Raw genomic sequence first — 22,541 nt, forward strand, 5'->3', positions numbered from 1 at the left:
ACCTGCTGCAGATGGCAAGGGGTGAGGGGTGGGGGAGAACACGTTTCCCTCACCAGATCACCTTGGAGTTGACTAGTGGTGAGGCCAGCTCACCTGTGCCTCTGCACCAAGGTCAGATCTACCACTGTGTGCTGCCCTGGTGATGTGCAGGGTCTGCTTTCCCAGCACTGCAGCTGGTGAGAGAGGGGACAGGCTCCAAAAAAATAAATTCTTAAAAATGTATTCTGAGTCACCCACTACAGTATCACACTACTTTCTTTCCTGGACTGTTTATAAGATGGAGTTTTATATGTTTATATTAGATACTCACTATATTGTTTAAAGCCATATTTCTCCCATGTGGCATCAGTTTTGGGTTGGTGGCATGCTGTTCCTTGTTCTCTTGAACCTAGGAACACCATACTTATGTGTAATTAGCTTTTTCATACTAGAGTCCTTGTTTCTCAAAGGGAGATACTGAAATGTTACAGTTTGAGCTATGTGTTTTGTACAAATCTGCCTAGTAACAAACAGCAAAATTGAGAACTGTAGCCATAGGGCTAAACATCAGAAATTTATGTAGAATTGTTCCTCTTATAAATGTGCCTAAACTGCACAATATCCAACCTACTCTGATAAAGATATTTCTATGTATGTCTTGTCCAAGCAAGCAGAAGTACACTATGGTGCCATGCTTAGCTGTGGGAGAGTTTAACAGCAGTCTGCTATATTCAGTTTTTATACATACCTGTTTTACCCACCCATGTTTCAATGACAGTGTTGCCAGCTGTAGTTTAGAAATGAACCAGCAGTGATCTAGCATCTGGAAGGGTTTACTGAGTCCTCATATATCCTGGCACGGTCGGTGTCCCTAATCTTTAGCAAGTGTTCAAGGAAAACAGATGTGCAAGGGAAGAATGTGTAGGTCTTAAGTAAGGTTTTTTGAGATACAGGAATATTTAAGTAAAAAAATTTAAAGTAGGATTCTAGAAGTGTTAATATGATTCTGGTTATTTAGGAAAAATGTTTTCACACCAACAGATGAAAACTTCAATGTGGTTAAAAGTAGCACTCAGTGGTAAATTATAGTATTGTTTTGTTTTTAAGTATTTAAAGTACTATACAGTACTGACTTATTTCAAATAATTTGTATTTCTAGGCTGGACATGTAACTCAGAACAGCTTGCCTAGTATGGCCAAGAACCGAGGTTCCATCCCCAACACTACCAAAGCAGACAAAACCCAACTGAACACTTTTAAAAGTCCTGACAATATGAATGCAGATTCCTGGAAACTCACTCCTTTAATTAGGAGTTGGGATTTAGTGAGACCAGAGTTGATTGTCTTGACAGAAGTTTTCTTCAACACTACCAGTGACTCCTTGATTCTAAGTTCTGAGGAGCTCTGATGTCTTTCTTTCTTTCTTTCTTTCTTTCTTTCTTTCTTTCTTTCTTTCTTTCTTTCTTTCTTTTTTCGGAGCTGAGGACCGAACCCAGGGCCTTGCACTTACTAGGCAAGCGCTTTTAACCACTGAGCTAAATCCCCAACCCTCTGATGTGTTTATTAATTGATAATACTCTTAAGGGTTTCCCTAGCGAATTTCTTTTGGATATAACTGTTTTTAGTCTGTGTAGTTCTATTGGGAATGTGATCCCAACTATAGTTGAACATTAAAATTATTCTTTATATATTTTTAAAAAGTTAAATATCTGTAGGTGTATGGCTGCCATGGTGTATATGTGGAGGTCAGATGACAAGTTTTAGGAGATTCTTCTAGCATGGATCCAGGTATTGAACTTAGGCCTTCAACCTTGGTGGCAGCTACCTTCTTAGTTACTTTTCTATGGGTGAGATAAAACACCACAACCAAGGTAACTCACTAACAAGTTTCATAGGGTTTATAGTTGTAGAGAGTGAGCATTTGTAATGGTGGGGCAAAGACATGGAGGTAGACAGCTGGAGTAATGCTGAGAGCTCATGTCTTGGTCCCCTAGAAGGAGGCAGAGAGCACACTTCAAATGGCAAGAATCTTTGAAACCTCAAGCCTGGCCTAAGTGCCATACCTCCTCCAACAGGGCCACACTTCCTAATCCTGCCCAAGCAGTTCCACCAACTGGGGACCAAATATTCAAACATGTGAGGCTATGGGTGCCTTTCTGAGTCTAGCCACCAAACCCCCTAAGCCATCTTGCCAGACCCACTGTATCTATTTGAGATACACTGTATTGTTTGTCCTTATTCGAGGTTTTTCTGGTTATATGCAAAGTATTTGTTTCATTGTTTTAAAACTTTTGATAGTAGGGATATGATATATTTATATGTGCATGTATGTATACATATGTTTATACATCTAAAATATCCCAAGATTGGATCATTTTTTAAATAGGAAAAGAGGATATATTTTCACATTTTAGTTTAAAGTGTTTGTTGAAGAATGGCCCTGTTCAGAACAGAGAGTGAATTACACCATGAATAACAGCAACCAGGCATTCAGAAGCACTGTCAGTCATTACTGTGATTTGCCAAGTTGTAATACTTTAATTGCTGTCTCAGTTAGGGTTTTACTGCTGTGAAGAGACACCATGACCAAGGCAACTCTTATAAAGACAACATTTAACTGGGGCTGGCTTACAGGGTCAGAGGTTCAGTCCATTATCATCAAGGTGAGAACATGGCAGCATCCAGGCAGCCATGGTGCAGGAGGAGCTGAGAGTTTTACATCTTCATCCGTAGGCTGCTAGGAGAATACTGGCTTCCAGGCAGCTAGGATGAGGGTATTAAAGCCCACACCCACAGTGCCACACTTCCTCCAACAAGGCCACACCTCCTAATAGTGCCACTCCCTGGGCCAAGCATATACAAACCGTCACACTTACTTTATAAAAGGATTTATTTTACTATTGTATCTGAAAGAGACATGTTCATATAAAATACTTTATATTTTATTTTCTTTATTTCAGGGTGATCGATCCTACTGGGATTTGTTCATTCTTAGGAAGCAGGAGTTAGTTAATGCTTTCCACTGTTGTTCAGTCTAATGTGCTGCATCTCTAGTCTGCACCACATTCAAATGTCCTCTTAAAATCCTTCTGTTACTTTTGGTTTCTGTGTAAAGCTGTTCACTGCTGCTGTATGGCCTGTCTAATTTCTAGTGTTTACCCTAGGAAGAAGAAGAGAAACAGTCCATTCTGTGTATATAACCAGATATGGATATGCATTACCATGTGGACTAACAGAATACTGTCTGTTCTAATGGATAATGGCTTAATTAAAACACAAGTTTCAGTTATTTATTGGCAATGCTAGTCTTTGTCTGTTTCGCTGCTTATCATGAGCCAGATCCGCTTTAAGCTTGTGAGATATGCTGGTACCTCTCAAAGAGGGTTTTGCTTTCCCAGTGGGATGGCAGATTCCAGTAGAACAGAGAGTTTGTTCATCTCTTTTTGGTTCAGAATGCTTTTCTATTCTGGACCCACCCTATCTCAGAAGGAGTAGACCCAACTTGTAATTTGTGATCTAGACTTGATCATACAGATATGTGATTATTATGTCAGCATTTTATGCTACAGCACAACAGATTGAGAGGACTTGGCACTTCCTGATCATCAGGCCTAACGCCTCACAAAGTTTCTAGATGAAAAGGAAATTTGGCTTGCACCAGAACATGTGTCCTGTTTTGCAGGTGACTTGGCTGTCTTGCCATCTGATCAGGGTGTGCATCTCTGGGAGACTTGTAATCTCACTCTCTCAAATAGTACTGGAATTTTCCCAAAAGCAAATAGGATGTGAATCTATTATAACATTGGCATGGCCTGCTAGGATTTTACTTCCTTCCCAGTGCTCTCTCTGCCCACCTCTCTCCCGTCCGTCTTCCCATATTTCCTTCCCTTTCTTTCCTGATAGGATTTCTGATAGATTTTATTAACAATGTCTTGGATTAATATTTGGGAGGTAAATGCCAAAGATTTTTCTGCCATCTAAGATTTAATTACAAATGTATGTATTTGTAGTTGGACTCCTGTTGGCAGTCTGTTCTGTCTCTACACTACACTATGAGCTGGCTGCCTCATAAAAGAAATGTCCTATTTTTGGTCATGCTTTGGTTTTGGTTTTGATTGTGTGTGTGTGTGTGTGTGTGTGTGTGTGTGTGTGTGTGTGTGTGTGTGTGTCTCTGTGTGTGTGTCTGTGTGTGTGTGTGTGTGTCAGAGGATATGTATAGTGATCAGTGAACAACTTGTGGGAATTGATTTATTTTCTTCTACTTTGTGGGTTCTGGGAATTAAACTTGGGTTGTCAGGTTTGGTGGCAACAAACATCTTTACCTGCTAAAACATCTCTCTTGCTCCTGTTTACTCATTTTGCAATTTAAATTGTACATGGTCAGTGCATGTGATGTGTATGGACATGCAGGCCCCTGCGTGTGCCTTTGTGGAAGCTAGAGGTTGACATCAGATGTTTTTCTCAGAGCCCTTCATCTTACTTTTTTTTTTTTTTGGACATGCCAGTGCAGTTTATTTTTTTTTTTATTTTTATTTTTTTTATTAACTTGAGTATTTCTTATATACATTTCGAGTGTTATTCCCTTTCCCGGTTTCCGGGCAAACATCCTCCTCCCCCCTCCCCTTCTTTATGGGTGTTACCCTCCCCCCTCCCCCACTTGTCGCCCTCCCCCCAACAATCTAGTTCACTGGGGGTTCAGTCTTAGCAGGACCCAGGGCTTCCCCTTCCTCTGGTGCTCTTACAAGGATATTCATTGCTACCTATGAGGTCAGAGTCCAGGGTCAGTCCACGTATAGTCTTTAGGTAGTGGCTTAGTCCCTGGAAGCTCTGGTTCCTTGGCATTGTTGTACATATGGGGTCTCAAGCCCCTTCAAGCTCTTCCAGTTCTTTCTCTGATTCCTTCAACGGGGGTCCTATTCTCAATTGAGTGTTTTGCTGCTGGCATACGCCTCTGTGTTTGCTGTATTCTGGCTGTGTCTCTCGGGAGAGATCTACATCCGGCTCCTGTCGGTCTGCACTTCTTTGCTTCATCCATCTTGTCTAATTGGATGGCTGTATATGCATGGGCCATATGTGGGGCAGGCTCTGAATGGGTATTCCTTCTGTGTCTGTTTTAATCTTTGCCTCTCTCTTCCCTGCCAAGGGTATTCTTGTTCCCCTTTTAAAGAAGGAGTGAAGCATTCACATTTTGATCATCCGTCTTGAGTTTCATTTGTTCTAGGCATCTAGGGTAATTCAAGCATTTGGGCTAATAGCCACTTATAATGAGTGCATACCATGTGTGTTTTTCTGTGATTGGGTTACCTCACTCAGGATGATATTTTCCAGTTCCGACCATTTGCCTACGAATTTCATGAGGTCATTGTTTTTGATAGCTGAGTAATATTCCATTGTGTAGATGTACCACATTTTCTGTATCCATTCCTCTGTTGAAGGGCATCTGGGTTCTTTCCAGCTTCTGACTATTATAAATAAGGCTGCGATGAACATAGTGGAGCATGTGTCTTTTTTATATGTTGGGGCATCTTTTGGGTATATGCCCAAGAGAGGTATAGCTGGATCCTCAGGCAGTTCAATGTCCAATTTTCTGAGGAACCTCCAGACTGATTTCCAGAATGGTTGTACCAGTGTGCAATCCCACCAACAATGGAGGAGTGTTCCTCTTTCTCCGCATCCTCGCCAGCATCTGCTGTCACCTGAGTTTTTGATCTTAGCCATTCTCACTGGTGTGAGGTGAAATCTCAGGGTTGTTTTGATTTGCATTTCCCTTATGACTAAAGATGTTGAACATTTCTTTAGGTGTTTCTCAGCCATTCGGCATTCCTCAGCTGTGAATTCTTTGTTTAGCTCTGAACCCCTTTTTTAATAGGGTTATTGGTCTCCCTGCGGTCTAACTTCTTGAGTTCTTTGTATATTTTGGATATAAGACCTCTATCTGTTGTAGGATTGGTAAAGATCTTTCCCCAATCTGTTGGTTGCCATTTTGTCCTAACCACAGTGTCCTTTGCCTTACAGAAGCTTTGCAGTTTTATGAGATCCCATTTGTCGATTCTTCATTTTAGAGCATAAGCCATTGGTGTTTTGTTCAGGAATTTTTTTCCAATGCCCATGTGTTCCAGATGCTTCCCTAGTTTTTCTTCTATTAGTTTGAGTGTATCTGGTTTGATGTGGAGGCCCTTGATCCACTTGGATTTAAGCTTTGTACAGGGTGATAAGCATGGATCGATCTGCATTCTTCTACATGTTGACCTCCAGTTGAACCAGCACCATTTGCTGAAAATGCTATCTTTTTTCCATTGGATGGTTTTGGCTCCTTTGTCAAAAATCAAGTGCCCATAGGTGTGTGGGTTCATTTCTGGGTCTTCAATTCTGTTCCATTGGTCTATCTGTCTGTCTCTGTACCAATACCATGCAGTTTTTATCACTATTGCTCTGTAATACTGCTTGAGTTCAGGGATAGTGATTCCCCCTGAAGTCCTTTTATTGTTGAGGATAATTTTAGCTGTCCTGGGTTTTTTGTTATTCCAGATGAATTTGCAAATTGTTCTGTCTAACTCTTTGAAGAATTGGATTGGTATTTTGATGGGGATTGCATTGAATCTGTAGATCGCTTTTGGTAAAATGGCCATTTTTACTATATTAATCCTGCCAATCCATGAGCATGGGAGATCTTTCCATCTTCTGAGGTCTTCTTCAATTTCTTTCTTCAGAGTCTTGAAGTTCTTATTGTACAGATCTTTTACTTGCTTGGTTAAAGTCACACCGAGGTACTTTTTATTATTTGGGTCTATTATGAAGGGTGTCGTTTCCCTAATTTCTTTCTCGGCTTGTTTCTCTTTTGTGTAGACGAAGGCAACTGATTTATTTGAGTTAATTTTATACCCAGCCACTTTGCTGAAGTTGTTTATCAGCTTTAGTAGTTCTCTGGTGGAACTTTTGGGATCATTTAAATGTACTATCATATCATCTGCAAAAAGTGATATTTTGACTTCTTCTTTTCCGATCTGTATCCCCTTGATCTCCTTTTGTTGTCTGATTGCTCTGGCTAGAACTTCAAGAACTATATTGAATAAGTAGGGAGAGAGTGGGCAGCCTTGTCTAGTCCCTGATTTTATTGGGATTGCTTCAAGTTTCTCTCCATTTAGTTTAATGTTAGCAACTGGTTTGCTGTATATGGCTTTTACTATGTTTAGGTATGGGCCTTGAATTCCTATTCTTTGCAGGACTTTTATCATGAAGGGGTGTTGAATTTTGTCAAATGCTTTCTCAGCATCTAATGAAATGATCATGTGGTTTTGTTCTTTCAGTTTGTTTATATAATGGATCATGTTGATGGTTTTCCGTATATTAAACCATCCCTGCATGCCTGGGATGAAGCCTACTTGGTCATGGTGGATGATTGTTTTGATGTGCTCTTGGATTCGGTTTGCCAGAATTTTATTGAGTATTTTTGCGTCGATATTCATAAGGGAAATTGGTCTGAAGTTCTCTTTCTTAGTTGGGTCTTTGTGTGGTTTAGGTATAAGAGTAATTGTGGCTTCATAGAAGGAATTCGGTAGTGATCCATCTGTTTCAATTTTGTGAAATAGTTTGGATAATATTGGTACGAGGTCTTCTCTGAAGGTCAGATAGAATTCTGCACTAAACCCGTCTGGACCTGGGCTCTTTTTGGTTGGGAGACCTTTAATGACTGCTTCTATTTCCTTAGGAGTTATGGGGTTGTTTAACTGGTTTATCTGTTCCTGATTTAACTTCGGTACCTGGTATCTGTCTAGGAAATTGTCCATTTCCTGAAGATTTTCAAGTTTTGTTGAATATAGGCTTTTATAGTAAGATCTGATGATTTTTTGAATTTCCTCTGAGTCTGTAGTTATGTCTCCCTTTTCATTTCTGATTTTGTTAATTTGGACACACTCTCTGTGTCCTCTCGTTAACCTGGCTAAGGGTTTATCTATCTTGTTGGTTTTCTCAAAGAACCAACTTTTGGTTCTGTTGATTCTTTCTATGGTCCTTTTTGTTTCTACTTGGTTGATTTCAGCTCTGAGTTTGATTATTTCCTGCCTTCTATTCCTCCTGGGTGTATTTGCTTCTTTTTGTTCTAGAGCTTTTAGGTGTGCTGTCAAGCTGCTGACCTATGCTCTTTCCTGTTTCTTTCTGCAGGCACTCAGCGCTATGAGTTTTCCTCTTAGCACAGCTTTCATTGTGTCCCATAAGTTTGAGTATGTTGTACCTTCATTTTCATTAAATTCTAAAAAGTCTTTAATTTCTTTCTTTATTTCTTCCTTGACCAGGTTATCATTGAGTAGAGCATTGTTCAATTTCCACGTATATGTGGGCATTCTTCCCTTATTGATATTGAAGACCAGTTTTAGGCCATGGTGGTCCGATAGCACGCATGGGATTATTTCTATCTTTCTGTACCTGTTGAGGCCCATTTTTTTGACCAATTATATGGTCAATTTTGGAGAAAGTACCATGAGGAGCTGAGAAGAAGATATATCCTTTTGCTTTAGGATAGAATGTTCTATAAATATCTGTTAAGTCCATTTGGCTCATGACTTCTCTTAGTCTGTCTATGTCTCTGTTTAATTTCTGTTTCCATGATCTGTCCATTGATGAGAGTGGGGTGTTGAAGTCTCCTACTATTATTGTGTGAGGTACAATGTGTGTTTTGAGCTTTAGTAAGGTTTCTTTTACGTATGTAGGTGCCCTTGTATTTGGGGCATAGATATTTACGATTGAGAGTTCATCTTGGTGGATTTTTCCTTTGATGAATATGAAGTGTCCTTCCTTATCTTTTTTGATGAATTTTAGTTGAAAATTGATTTTATTTGATATTAGAATGGCTACTCCAGCTTGCTTCTTCTGACCATTTGCTTGGAAAGTTGTTTTCCAGCCTTTCACTCTGAGGTAGTGTCTGTCTTTGTCTCTGAGGTGTGTTTCCTGTAGGCAGCAGAATGCAGTTGCGTATCCAGTTTGTTAATCTATGTCTTTTTATTTTGAATGCTTGTGGTCACTTTGCTTGGAGTTGTTCCCCAACCCCTCAAACATACTAATCCCTGCTTTTAAAAATTTTTTCACTGGTTCTTTGTGAATTCCACATCATGAACCCTACCCAATCCCACCCTTCTCTCTCTACCCCCACACCGCCCTCCACCATTGTAACCCTTTCCCCAACAGAGAAAAAAAGTCACACTGCAGTGTGCCGCAGTGCCTCCCAGTGAGTTCCACAGCACAGTCCTTGGTCCATACCTGCAAATGCCCATTGCTGTGACTTATTAGTACAGTACAAAGTCTCTAGCTTCTGTCACTCCATGGATACTGGCAACTCACAGGGACTCCTTCCAAATACCCTGATGCTGTCCTGTGTCGTGGAGACCCCACAGCCCTGTTTCTGCTGGAGCAGGCCCCATTCATGCACTCACTCTAGCAGTTTATCAGTGGGGTAGATGCTGAGGTGGGCCAACTCGTAGCCAGCCCTGGATTTGGGCCTGAGGGGTATCCAAGGGCCAGCCTGCCTGCCCTTCTGATTTCATGGTGCCAGCTTACCAATACCACCTTGCCAGGGCCAGTTCTGCCTTGTTGCCCAGGTAAGGTACAGGGCCAACAGGGCCCCAAGTGCTTCAGTGAGCAGAGACATGGCCGGGTCTCCTACTCTCCGGACCCTGAATTCAGCTCCCCTGCCTGCCGTAGGTGGTAAGGGATGAGGGAGGGGAGGGTGGTGATCTCAGGCTTGTTGTTTTTCAGGGAAAGTTTCATTCAGATGTTCATTGGTCAGAACACTGAACATGAACATAACCTTCTCCTCCCTGCCCCCTACTGAAGCACCTTGTCTTTCTTCTGGGAACACGACAGTGCTTTGTACACATCATACAAGCATTCTATCACTGTTCTAAAGAAACCAGTACTAGTAAGGTTACCCCAATTAGCATTCCAACATGGATATAGTTTCATGAAGTTTTAAAATTTCATTTATTAGGTTTTGTGTGTGCCAAGTTGCACATTTGGAGACCAGAGGACAGCTTGTGGGAGTCATTCTCTCCTTCTAATATGTGGGTCTTAGCTGGTCTTCAGGTTTAACAAGTGCCTTTACGAACGGAGCCAACTCTTTAGCCATCATGAAGTTTTCGTACTTGCAGAACAAAAGCAAGCTATAAATCATTTCCAATACATTGATGGGGACAGGAGGTAGGTGGGTCATAGTAAAGCAGGGAAGTCTCTGCATTGGTTTCAGATAGTGACATTTTAGCTTTGAGTTTGTGGAAGCCAGTGGTCTGTTAATGCATTCCAAAAAGGGTTAGCCTGAGAGTCCTGAGTATATTAGGGTAGGCAGCAGATGGCTACTCAGGGACTTGGCCTACTTTCATTCTGTTGCCCTGATAAAACATTAACTGAAAGCCATTTGGGGAAGGAAAAGGTTTGTCTTACCTTACACTTCTAGGTCACGGCCCATCACTGAAGGAAGTAAGGACAGGAACTCCGTGCTGAATCAGTAAAAGAGTTCTGCTTGCTGACTCACACACTGACTTATGCCCAGCCAGCTTTCTTATCTATGTCAGAACTTCCTGCCTAGGGGTGGTCCCACCCACTGTAGGCTGATCCCTCCCATGTCACTCAATCTGATGCCCCACAGACATGACATGCCTCAGCCAATCTGGAGGCAGTTCTTCCCCTGAGCTTCTCTTCCCAGGTGACTCTAGGTTATGTCCAGTTGACTTTAAGAATTAACTGGGGCAGGCCCAAGCCCAGGATAAAGTGGCCATGGATCTGTTGCTTTGTAGTCTTATACAACATTGAGTTGGGATCTCTTACAGAATCTTTAATACAGGTGTCCCCATCCCAAACTTCTACTAACATCAGAATTGTACTGCAAACATTTACTAAAAAACAAAACACCTTATTTTTAAAAAACATTCTCTTGTCTTATTTCTTTAGCAACAGGATATTTGCTCCTGTGTAAAGATGAGGGAAGTCTGTGGTTTCCTAGTCTTACTGTCCGATGTTGTAGGAGCTTTAGGTGCAGAAATGATATTTGGTGGTTTGCTTCTAAAGGACCTCACCCCATCTGGGTTTTAGGAAAAGACTAGTTGGCCTGAGGAGACGCAGGGGTATGGGGGTGTGAGAGTGTGTGTGTCGGGGAGCACAATTTGAGTACTTGTTGAAAGGTGGTGGCACATGCTTGTAATAGTAGCATTCGGGAGATAAAAGCAATAGCCACAGGTGTTCAAAGACAGCCTGGGCTAAATGAGATGAGATTCTGTCTCAAAATAATAGAAAGAAAAAAATTGAGAATTTTCTAGAGTGGAATTTAAAAACAACTCATTCCTTTTCCTCCTTCCCACCCTTCCCTTTAATTTAATGCTTTGTTTTTTGTTTTGTTTTGTTCCAACACTGAGGATAGACCCTAGGGCTGTGCACGTGCTGAGCAAATGCTCTACCACTGAGCTACACCCCCAGCTTAGAATGGTTTTTTCAATTAGAGAGCATTTATGTAACCTACACTTGCCTTTAATTCACTGTGTAGTCAAAGATGAACTTGAATTTCTGATCTTTGTGCTTCCTTCTCTCAGTGCTGGGATTGTGGGAATGTACCATCATGCCTGGCTAGAAATGGCTTGAAAGTAGAACATCTTTCAGTTCACTTTTTGACAGTTTCATACTTGGAAACAATGTATCTTTCCCTCCTTCCAGGAACTCCCAGTCCCTTCCTTCCACTTCTCCCCAGGGAGCCTCTCCCATACCCTCCTTTAAGATGTAATAATTCACTAAGTTTAGCAGTGCTGGCCGGTGACGTTCTGATTGATTTTTGCTTGATCTTGGGTAGGGAATCGCAGCTGTCTGAGTTCATGTGTGTAATGGGCTGTATCATAGCCCAAAGACAGCTTCACAGCAGCCTCCCCATTCTCTGGTTCTCACACTCTTCCAGCCTCTCTTCTGAGCCTGGTGGTGGTGGTGTTATTGGTATGCCAGTTAGTGCTGAGCACTTGACAGACACTGACTCTCGGACTTTGAACAGGTTATGAGTGTCCGCATTCACTGCTCACCACTGAAGAGAGAAGTTCCTCTGGTAATATATGGGTATAAGCATAAGCAGTTTGATAACACATTGTTTAGCAAAACAATATAGGTTCCTCCCTAAGACTTATTCCAAGCTGTGGGCTTTTGACCGGGTTTACAGTACCAGGCCTCCAGTGGTTCTGGTGGAAGAGGCCTCACATCCAATCCAAAGCAGTTGGTTGCCATCACCATGATCTTTGTGCCATGATCGTGCCAGCGATTGCATCTTGCCTGGAAGGTTGGTACCGTAGCTTTCAGGATTGATTGGAGGAGTAAGTACCATCCGTGTATTTCTTTCCTGGCAGCCTGCTCAGCCCCGCTTGGACCATGAGAGAGAGACTAGGAAGGAAGTTTTCAGGTCAGTTGCAGCTTGATTTCTCTGTGTCCTGCAAGTGTGTTGTGTTTTCAGCAATAGGGTCCTACCAACTAGTTCTCGTGGGTAAGCTGGGGAATCGCACTAGCATGTGTTGTTCTCTGGGGCCTTCCTCACCAGTGACGTGTAGGGAGGTATCCCATGCCTTGTCCTGAGATTTTTCATTTAATAATTCATGTCTTCTGGGGGACTTACTGTTCACTCTTGTAGGATATCTATGTTCAAACTCCTGCTTTTCAGATTATGTTTTTAGTTAGCTTACAAAGTCAGGGTTTTCCATATAGCTTTTGTTCTGATTAACCCTGCCCTCATCCCTTTCCCCTTGCCCTGCTTAAGCCTTTATAGCACTGTTCTTCCTCTGCCTTCATACAACATATGCAGAAATGATGTTCAAAAGAACTAATTGAAATGTGTTGATTGAATGGAAAGATTTTTCCTGGTAGGGTAACATGGAAAGTGTGAGAAAGAGTCAAACTCTTTGAAGATCTGACTGAGAGGGGTGAGTGGTGTGGCTGTGCACAGTCTGTGATGGAAACTAGTGCCTTGGTTGGACAGGACTAAGAAACTCGTGGGTGCCCTAGTTTGGCAGAGTCACCCTTTTGGGAGACTGTTTATCTATTTACTTAAGTCACATAGTATCAGACTTGAAGTGTAGCTCACTTGATAGAGACTTTGCCTAGCACACACAAAGCCTTGGGATGGACTCCCCAGCAGCTGCGTAAATGGTGTGTGGCACCCACTTGAATAGGAGAATAGGAAGCTCAGGGCTGTCCTTAGAGAGACTAATGTGACACCTTGTCTAGAACACACCCCCACCAAGAACAAAAAACAGTCCTTAGAGAGACTAATGTGAGGCCTTGTCTAGAACATACACCCCCCAAGAACAAAAACAAAACCACTTCATACCCTTTACGGTATCACCTCCTCTCCTTTTAAATCTATTGTAGGATTGGAAGTTTTTGCTGTTTAAAGTTTTGGTGACTAGATTATGATCGTTGAGGTGGAGGACCTGTGTCTGTGAGTGCCGGAAGCAGAAGACTGTGTCTCTAAGATTTATCTACCTTGGACCACACATCATCCAAGGGAATAGAGTTAGATGGCCAACTAGTCTGTAGTATGCAGATTCTTCTAACTCATCAGTTTCTCCCTCACTTTTAAAAATGTTTATAGTTCCGGTTTTTCACAATTCCATACATATACATTATGTATTTTCTCCCCTTTCCCCAGCCTCTCCCTTTTCCTTCCTACCTCTCCCAGGCATCCCTCCTCCAGTCTTTCCCCCATTTATTAGTTTAGGTCGATTTGGTGTCCCTCCAGGCTTCATTATGTGATGGGTTTGGGACTAAGCTCCAGAGCTCAGTGGGCTCGCCTCTGGGTGTACACACCTGCACCCTGTGCCTCTCCTGCCATTTTGCATTTTTTCCTGGGCCTCCTGCTTTGATTCTTGAAAGCATTCTGGTCAACCTGGTGTTGCGTAGGTGCCGGATTCATGCTTTCCAAGCACTCTGTGCCCTCCTGTTTTCACCTCTCAGCTCTGCCGGCCTGTTACTTGACATGTGGACCTGGCTGGCTTTGAACCCACAGACATCCACTCAAATCTGCCTCTGAGTGCTAGGATTAGAGGCATCCACCACTATGCCTGGCCTCATAAAAATTTTCTTCTAAGTATTTTTTAATATTACTATATTTTCAATTAAGAGACAATTATATAATTTTCTCCCTTCTCTTTCTTTCTACAACACTCTGCCATGTACCTACTCCACACTCCTCAATTCATGGCCTCTTTTTCTTTGATTGTTCTTGAGTACATACATGTATAAACATAACCTTCTGAGTCTGTTTAGTGTTGCTTATATGCATATGATTTCAGGGCTGACCACTTGGAATTGAATAATTAGGGGACTCATTCCTAGGGAGGACCAATTATGTCTCTCAGTAGTTCTAGTGCCTGTAGTTCTATCTAGAAGTGGGGTCTCCTCTGAGATAGTATGTCTGTTGGTGTTGTCACTGCTCACATCCTGTTTAGGCAGACATGTTGTTACGGTACCGTGGGTATGCCCCCCCTGTCATCTTTAGGAGATACATTCTCAGTAGATTTGCTGAGCTTTTGGCTCTAACAGTCTTTTCATCAACTCGTCTGCAGTGGTCCTTGAACCTTATGAATTGTGTTGTAAATGTATTCATTGGATGTGGACATGTCACAATCAATTGTTCTCTGCATTGCGACCAGTTGGAGATTTCAATGAGAGTCTCTGTTATACAAAGAGAAGCTTCTTTGATGAGAGGTAAGAGCTACACTGACCTGTGAGTACAAGGATTCCGCTGTTAGAGCACAGTTAGGAATTGTGCTGGCTTAGTAAACTATTGGTGGCAGAAGGCGCTCCTTGAGGATCTATGACCTCACTCGCTCTGGTAAGGTGGGCAGGTTTCAAACAGAAATAGCCTATATTGTTTGGGGAGTTTCTTGGGCTACCAACAACTGGAAAGGGTAGTGGGAAGGAAAGTTACTAGCCACTCAGGAGCTGCTTCTATCTACAGTCCAGGTTAGGACTCCTGGAAGTAGAGGACACAGTAGTTATGGGCTCTTTAGAATGCACTGTGACATTATTTTCATGGCAATGCAGGGCAGTCTGTCCAGAGACTTCTGTCAGTAAGAGTGGGTGATAAGTTTCACAGTGTACATATGGTAGCAGTGGAACAGTTAATATTGATGCTGATTATAGGTGCTGGCAAACAAAGAAAAGGGAGAAACTGTAACAATATGGTTTGGCTGATAAAAATAATGTTAATTGTAGTCTTCTGACTCATTTATTTATTTCTATCCTGTCTTCTTCCAGAAAGAAATTTGAGGTGGATAATTGCAGTCATTACTTTAACTTATTATGTTCTATTACAATGCCATGCAGTTATGCTTGTTAAAAATGTCAGTTTAACATATCAGTTTGACTTGATGACAATAGGTCAGCGTCTTTTCCTGGGCTCAATATGTATTGTAGATACAGTAAGTGTAATTATTCCCATAAATGTTATCTGATGGCTTTATAGATTTTTTTGGTATAGAATGATAAGTGAAGTGAATTTGATAAAATGCAATTAACAGAATAATTGTAAATATAAACAATTGACAGAACTGCTCATTACAGAAGCAGTTATTGGGTATTTCTTCTCCTGCCAAGAAGTATGGAAAGGGAGCTTAAGTATAGAGAGGGAGGACCATGCAAGCAGTGCCATGTGCTGGAATGATAAAGGTGAATCGCTGATGAGGCCAGAGGAAAAAGATCCAGTATAGTTAGGTAAAGCTTTCCAAAAAAAAAAAAAATAATGTCTCACTTGAAGTCTGCAGCTTACATTATGGTTTGCTCTTGGTGTTACGTGTTTTGATCTATGTATAATGACACATATCTATGAGTATAGCATTATACACATGTTTCACATGTCTCCTTTAGTGAATCTAGCGGCTACTTCCTCTTCTCAGACCCTGGCATAGGTTGAGAAGAGTTAAAAGTATAATAATCAGACATGCTGAGTTGTTTACGAGTTGAAATTTCTGAGTGGCTTGAGAGGAATAAGAAGAATGGAAAGGGTCAGAGAGGAGGCCAGGGATAAACAGAGAGTTTGTATTGTGAAGGCTTTGAATGCAAGGTGTTTATCCTTTACCTTGAAGACAGCAAGGAGCTTCAAGGACTTTGTGCAGAGAAATGAAACAATCAGATGTCACTCATGACAGTTATATGACCAGTTTGCTCTTTTAAAGGATCTTTTTTGTCTTGTTTTGTTGTTTTTGTTTGTTTGGTTTTTTGTGACAAGGTGTCTCTGTGTAACCCTGGAGCACACTCTGTAGGCCAGGCTGGCCTCGAACTCAGATCTGCCTGCCTCTGCCTCCAGAGTGCTAGATTAAAGACGTGTGCCACCAAGCTGGCTAGAAAAAAATCCTGTTGATTCATAGATCATTGCACACAAATGTAGACAATATCACAAAACAAATGTTTGGTTCAATGAATTAGTATAAGGTAGAAAACTAGTGAGTTTTTGTCAGCCATCTCAGAAGCTCCCCCATCACAGTCCCAGCCCTGTCCGTAGTACGAGTCACTACCCTTGTAGCTTTTATGATGACTTCTTTTCTTTGTGTGTAATTACCCAAGCGTACATATCTAAACATTTAGCATTTACTTCAGCCTATTTGTTATTTTTTTCTAGTTCATTATATAATCATTAAAAAATATTTTCGAAGCAGAGATTTGCTACTTAGCCTCCCTAGACTTAGTCTCCATACGAGGGTTACAGGCCTGTGCTGTCATTCTCAGCCATTTATAATTCTTTTTCAGTCTATAAGTTTTTCTTTTTATCCTTTAATTTTTGCTTGTTGAGACTATCAGGCTGTTTAATGACATGATTTTGTGTGACATAGAAAGTTTCCTATATTCTAGATTTTGCTCATTATGCTCCTGTATATTCTGTTGTCCTCTGAGTTTTTTTAATTGGTTGTTTGTCTAAGGGTTTCATTGCTCTTAAGGGACTATGAACAAATTTCCCATTTTTAAGAGAAAATTTCTCATTTACCTTGGAGCTCACTATTTTGGCTAGAAAGATGCAGGGATCTTCCATCTTTGTTCCCCGCCTCTCTAGTGCTTGCATTACAGCCACACCCCACTAACCTAGCTTTTTAAAAAAAATTGTAAACAATACAACCATTTTTTTGGTGTGTCTGATATGTGCATGTTTGTATGTGTGAGTAGGCTTGTGTAAGTCACAGGACACAAGTGGAGGCCAGATGGCAACCTTGGGTGTTGGTCCTTGCCCTCCACCTTGTTCTGAGAAAGAGTTTATGTTACTAGTGTATATGGCAGGCTAGCTGGCCTATGTATTACCTAGAATTCTTTCTCTGTCTCCCATCTCATTGTAGGAATGCGGGGGAGTATATATTGTAGGTGTATGTGCAGTAGAGCCCCTGGCTTTACATTGGTTCTGATGACCCATACGCATGGACCTCACATTTGTGTGGCAGGTACTCTACAACTAAGCCATCACCCCAGCCTCAGCTTTTAACACATGGTGAGTTCTGGGGGATCAAATTTAGGTCCTAAACTTGCGTCATAGTACATCATCAGTTGAGCCATCAACCCAGCCCTCCTATTCTGTATTCTTGTAGCATTGTTTTATTGCCCATACTTAGTATATATGATTACTTAATTAAATTTTGTTTTTCCTCTAAATCATAATTTTCATGAGTGGGGAAATGTTTATGTATGGAGAGCAGTCATGCTCAGTAAATACTCACTAAATAAGTGCATTGTTATACATAGACTTATATTTTATTAGGTACTGTCAGTTACATTTGAAAAAATTTAAATTTATTTATGTTTCTGTTGTTTTTTCATACCTAGCCATTTATCCCCACTGGCTCCTCTACCTGACTGAACTTCTCCTCAGTTCTTTCCTTCTGTCTGTGTTTGTTTTGTGTTTTTATTTTTATCTTTTGGTTTTTAGGATTGAATTTAGGCCCTAAAGATGGTAGACAGGCTTTACTACTGAGCCACACTTCAATTTCTTACATACATTTTTAAGTGTTTGAAACAGTGTCTCTGTCCACTGGTTTTCCTGTCTCAGCCTCCCCAGTGCTGGATTACATGTGTGAGTTCCCATGCCTTGTTTATGCACATTTTGAGGCCCATGTATTCTAGGTTCTGTTCTAGGTGCTTGGGATGTGTCAGGGAGCAAACAAACACAAACGTCCTGAGTCGCAGTATAGACAATGACCACAGTGATGAACAAAGTCATACAACATGTAGGTGGCAGGCTAGTAAAAGAGTAGATGAGGTAAAGTTAGAATTGGGCATGAACGGTGTAAGAAAGTAATGATGAGAATATAGGTCGTATTGAACAGATGACATTTGAACAAAGACTTTAAAGAAGTAAGAATTAGCATTGTTCTCCAGGGAAAGTATGATTCAGGAAGCAGCTAGTTGAGGTTAGTATTGACAACACAACGGTAGTTGAAGGAGCTCTGCTAAGTTCTGGGAATGTTCATTCTTGATTTGTATGTTGATATATGGGTGTGCTCATAGTTTTCTCCAATGGAACAGTTGTCATCATGGACTTTTCTGTGTCTTTTATTTCAGTAGAATTTTTATATTTAAATTAAGAAATTGTCTTAGTTTGCTTTCTACTGCTGTGGTAAAGACTACAACCAAAATCAACTTGGGGGAAAAAAAGCTGTATTTTAGCTTACACTTTTAGCCCACTGAAGAGAATTCAGGGCAGGAACTCAAGGCAGGAACATAGAGGCAGGACCTAAGCAGAAGTTCTGGATAAACTGGACTGCTCAGTCGGCTCTGTTGGCACCAGGACTACTTGCTCAGGGTTAGCACTGCCCTCAGTAAACTGGGACCTCCATCAATCATTAACCACAAAAAGGTCCTGCAGACTCGCCTATGGCCCATCTGATGGAGGCATTTTGTTACTTGAAGATAACTTGGTTACTTTCTCGATAACTCTAGTTTCTGTCAAATTGTTAAAAAAAATCCAGGACAGAAGTGGATATTGGACATTTCATAATGCTTTAGTACTAACTCAGTTTTTCATCAGAATTTTCTTTGGATTTATTAGTATGATGAATAAATTAATCAATTTCTATTAAAATCATTATTGCCTTCATGTAATATACCCTGCTTCTTAGTGTATTTAATGTAGAATTGATTTGCTTATATTTCATTTTTAAGTTCTTCATATCTCTATTCACGAGTAATGTTGGTCAATACTTTTTTTTTAGTTACTCTTTTGTGCTAGGTTTGAAGTACTTTTTAAATTATAGGTTCTTTTCTATTGTTTTCCATATTGTTTCTTCCACAGAAAGAAGTTCTGTGGTACTTGTTCAATCTACTGTCTGGTAAAAGAGAAAGGAATAATTTCTACTGCTTGATTTTATGTCCTTTCTGAGCTATCTGGTAATTACTACAATTTAGTAATTGATAGGTGAATCCTGTCATCGCATGTCTTTTCACTCAAGAGTCTGGGTCCCAAGTATTCTGGCATTGCAGTCACAGAGAAAAATCAACTAGCACTAGGCTGTTAATTGGTGATGTAACAGTTGCCTGGGGATGTTTTGTTAGGTAATTATAGACCTTATTTTTTAATGTGACTATTTCTGATTTTTATATTACCACTAGAAACAAGGTAAGAAATACAGAGCCAGTGAGATGACTCAGTCCATAAAGGCATGTGCCTCCAAGCCTGCCAACATGAGTTCCATCCTGGATCCGCATGGTGGAGGGAGAGAACTGAGTCCTGTAAGTTGTTCTCTGACCTCTACATGGACACTGGTAAGAGTGTGCCCACACATGTACATGCACCCAAATTAAATAAATTAAAATGGGATAAAAATTTAAAAGTTAAAATATACAGAATTAGGCGGATCCCTGCCCGCAGCAGCTCTCTGCTCCCAAACCCCGTGGGAGACAGACCTCACCGCCTGGTCAGATGGGCACTCCTGAGACTGCAGAGCAGAAGAGACCACCAACACTGCCCACCCCTGCCCACATCCCTGGCCCAAGAAGAAACTGTATACGGCTTCTGGGATCCCGTAGAGGAGGGCCCAGGAGCAGCAGGTCCTCTGCGTCTGAGACACTGCCAGAACCTAAAGGGACCTACCGGATAAACAGTTCTCTGCACCCAAATCCCGTGGGAGGGAGAGCTAAACCTTCAGAGAGGCAGACACGCCTGGGAAACCAAAAGAGACTGCACTCTGCACACATCTCTGACGCCAGAGGAAAACACCAAACGCCATCTGGAACCCTGGTGCACAGAAGCTCCCGGAAAGGGCGGTGCAGATCTTCCTGGTTGCTGCCACCACAGAGAGCTCATAAGCAACATCCCAGGAGCAAACTTGAGCCTCGGAACCACAGGTAAGACCAACTTTTCTGCTGCAAGTGACCTGCCTGGTGAACTCAAGACACAGGCCCACAGGAACAGCTGAAGGCCTGTAGATAGGAAAAACTACAGGCCCGAAAGCAGAACACTCTGTCCCCATAACTGGCTGAAAGAAAACAGGAAAACAGGTCTACAGCACTCCTGACACACAGGCTTATAGGACAATCTAGCCACTGTCAGAAATAGCAGAACAAATAACACTAGAGATAATCTGATGGTGAGAGGCAAGTGCAGGAACCCAAGCAACAGAAACCAAGACTACATGGCATCGTCGGAGCCCAATTCTCCCACCAAACAAACACGGAATATCCAAACACACCAGAAAAGCAAGATCTAGTTTCAAAATCATATTTGATCATGATGCTGGAGGACTTCAAGAAAGACGTGAAGAACTCCCTTAGAGAAACACAGGAAAACATTAATAAACAAGTAGAACCCTACAGAGAGGAAGCGCAAAAATCCCTGAAAGAATTCTAGGAAATCATAAATAAACAAGTAGAAGCCCATAGAGAGGAGTCATAAAAATCCCTGAAAGAATTCCAGGAAAACACAATCAAACAGTTGAAGGAATTAAAAATGGAAATAGAAGCAATCAAGAAAGAACACATGGAAACAACCCTGGACATAGAAAACCAAAAGAAGAGACAAGGAGCTGTAGATACGAGCTTCACCAACAGAATACAAGAGATGGAAGAGAGAATCTCAGGAGCAGAAGATTCCATAGAAATCATTGACTCCACTGTCAAAGATAATGTAAAGTGGAAAAAGCTACTGGTCCAAAACATACAGGAAATCCAGGACTCAATGAGAAGATCAAACCTAAGGATAATAGGTATAGAAGAGAGTGAAGATTCCCAGTTCAAAGGACCAGTAAATATCTTCAACAAAGTCATAGAAGAAAACTTCCCTAACCTAAAAAAAGAGATACTCATAGGCATACAAGAAGCCTACAGAACTCCAAATAGATTGGACCAGAAAAGATACACCTCCCATCACATAATAGTCAAAACACCAAATGCACAAAATAAAGAAAGAATATTAAAAGCAGCAAGGGAAAAAGGTCAAGTAACATATAAAGGCAGACCTATCAGAATCACACCAGACTTTTCGCCAGAAACTATGAAAGCCAGAAGATCCTGGACAGATGTCATACAGACCCTAAGAGAACACAAATGCCAGCCCAGGTTACTGTATCCTGCAAAACTCTCAATTAACATAGATGGAGAAACCAAGATATTCCATGACAAAACCAAATTTACACAATATCTTTCTACAAATCCAGCACTACAAAGGATAATAAATGGTAAAGCCCAACATAAGGAGGCAAGCTATACCCTAGAAGAAACAAGAAACTAATCGTCTTGGCAACAAAACAAAGAGAAGAAAAGCACACAAACATAACCTCACATCCAAATATGAATATAACAGGAAGCAATAATCACTATTCCTTAATATCTCTCAACATCAATGGCCTCAACTCCCCAATAAAAAGACATAGATTAACAAACTGGATACGCAACGAGGACCCTGCATTCTGCTGCCTACAGGAAACACACCTCAGAGACAAAGACAGACACTACCTCAGAGTGAAAGGCTGGAAAACAACTTTCCAAGCAAATGGTCAGAAGAAGCAAGCTGGAGTAGCCATTCTAATATCAAATAAAATCAATTTTCAACTAAAATTCATCAAAAAAGATAAGGAAGGACACTTCATATTCATCAAAGGAAAAATCCACCAAGATGAACTCTCAATCGTAAATATCTATGCCCCAAATACAAGGGCACCTACATACGTAAAAGAAACCTTACTAAAGCTCAAAACACACATTGCACCTCACACAATAATAGTAGGAGACTTCAACACCCCACTCTCATCAATGGACAGATCATGGAAACAGAAATTAAACAGAGACGTAGACAGACTAAGAGAAGTCATGAGCCAAATGGACTTAACGGATATTTATAGAACATTCTATCCTAAAGCAAAAGGATATACCTTCTTCTCAGCTCCTCATGGTACTTTCTCCAAAACTGACCATATAATTGGTCAAAAAACGGACCTCAACAGGTACAGAAAGATAGAAATAATCCCATGCATGCTATCGGACCACCACGGCCTAAAACTGGTCTTCAATATCAATAAGGGAAGAATGCCCACATATACGTGGAAATTGAACAATGCTCTACTCAATGATAACCTGGTCAA

At 41.1% G+C, this 22,541-nt stretch overlaps 1 protein-coding gene and 1 pseudogene across 8 annotated transcripts in view; one reads left to right on the forward strand and one right to left on the reverse strand.

The window, feature by feature from the left end:
- Unc13b (unc-13 homolog B) overlaps positions 1-22,541 on the forward strand; it is a 215,076-nt gene that overhangs the window by 79,442 nt on the left and 113,093 nt on the right. The window lies entirely within an intron of this gene.
- On the reverse strand, positions 9,719-9,830 carry LOC120103346 (small nucleolar RNA SNORA17; annotated as a pseudogene).

The sequence above is a fragment of the Rattus norvegicus genome, chromosome 5, assembly GCF_036323735.1.
Source record: "Rattus norvegicus strain BN/NHsdMcwi chromosome 5, GRCr8, whole genome shotgun sequence".
NCBI lineage: Eukaryota > Metazoa > Chordata > Mammalia > Rodentia > Muridae > Rattus > Rattus norvegicus.